The sequence below is a fragment of the Populus euphratica genome, unplaced genomic scaffold (genome assembly GCF_000495115.2).
Source record: "Populus euphratica unplaced genomic scaffold, PopEup_1.0 scaffold38.1, whole genome shotgun sequence".
In the NCBI taxonomy this organism is placed as follows: domain Eukaryota; kingdom Viridiplantae; phylum Streptophyta; class Magnoliopsida; order Malpighiales; family Salicaceae; genus Populus; species Populus euphratica.
This window is the reverse complement of record NW_011499911.1, coordinates 758,202-760,063: the sequence shown is the minus strand read 5'-3', so window position 1 is coordinate 760,063 and position 1,862 is coordinate 758,202.

Genomic DNA, 1,862 nt, shown 5'->3' with positions numbered 1-1,862 from the left:
GCCGCCCCCGTTAATCTAAAAAAAAAAAAAAGGTCAAGAACACAAGCTCCATGGTGATCCTACCATGAGAAGAAGTAACTGAGAAATGTGTGATCCTACCATGAGAAGAAGTAACTGAGAAATGTGTGATCCTACCATGAGAAGAAGTAACTGAGAAATGTGTGATCCTACCATGAGAAGAAGTAACTGAGAAATGTGTGATCCTACCATGAGAAGAAGTAACTGAGAAATGTGTTCTTGTCATGCATGAGGGTGTCCTTCTTTTTGTTGTCAAAGAAAGAGTTTTGTGGTCATAAAATTCCGGTCATTTTATCATCAACTACCGGTGGGTGCGAAGAATCGAATGGTGGAGATCCACTTGGAAATTTCATGGCTCCTCATCGTGATTTAGATGGGAAGGACTTTCTTGCATGGATGTCTCTCCCTCCAATTCCTTTATTATCATAATTAATTTCAAAACGAACATAGTATTTCAGGAATAGGAAAAACAAAACATGGAGTTGTTGTGGTTGTTATTGTCTTCTTGGAACAAAATAGGGTAAGTTTATAAATTAATTGGTGTTACAATATTTTTTATCGTGAGTATTGTTTCCTTGTATAATGTCTTATTTTTCAATATATTCTTCTATTAAATTTTTCCATTTGAATTGATGAAATTTTATTTTTTTATTCAAGACATGACATCATGTCAACATTTGAAAATAAATAAAAATATCCACACACATTGTTAACATATTTTCTAAGAGAGAGAAAAATTAAATATGTGAGGATTGATATTATATGACCCAATCTGGTAAAAAAATAGTTTAATTAAAAATAATTTAAAATGATATTTTTTTATAAATATTAAAATGACAATATATTGGATTGATTCAGATTAACCTGAGTTAGCTTATCAAATCTATGTTTTAGATCATGAGACCATGATAATTATATAGAAGCATATATATATATATAAAAAATCTAAGTTTTAATCAACTCAAAGTTGAAAGATGATATATATATATATATATATAAAATCTAAGTTTTAATCAATTCAAAGTTGAAAGATGAAATTAAAAATAACAAAAAAATTAACACAAGTCAATTCGATTTAATCTGTTAGGTTTGAGTTATGAAACTAGGATAAATTTATATATATATAAAAAACAAATCATAGAAGAAAAATCAATTCTTAATCAATCTAATATTAAAGGATGCAATTAAAAAAATCAATTAAAAAAATGAGTTAATCGAACTAATATGTGATCTAGGTCATGAAACTGTGATAATCCTATAAAAAGTAAGTTCAAAAGCAATTATAAATCTCAATTTTTAATCAATCTCATGTTCAAAGATAAAATTGAAAAATAATCAATTATAAATAGAAAAAAATAACTTGAGTTAACCTTGCAAACTCGTCTTAGAAGACTGAGATGATTTTATTAAAAAATTAAAATAAATTATAAAATTAAATTCTAATTAACCAAATGTTGAAGGATGAAACTGAAAAAAATATTCAATTAAAAAAATTAAAAAGACTAAGTCAATCGGATTAACTTATAAAAAAACACTTTCCGAATCATAAAAATCAGATAACCTTATAGAAAATAAATTAAAATAAATTATAAAGTTTAATATATAGTAAATATAATGTTGAAAGATTAAATTGAAATAAATAAATTGAAAAAACAATATTGTTCCAATATAATGAATAGCAACATGTAAGGAGGAAAATAGTTCATTCCCTTAGTTTGTGTTGTGACACAACTAAAAGATTGATGTCTTCTTCCAAGTGCAGGAGTGTCGAAGTAATAAATAACCCGGCAAGACCGGGGTCGAACTATAGGGAGGTTAATTGTATAAATTATAAACAACAATTA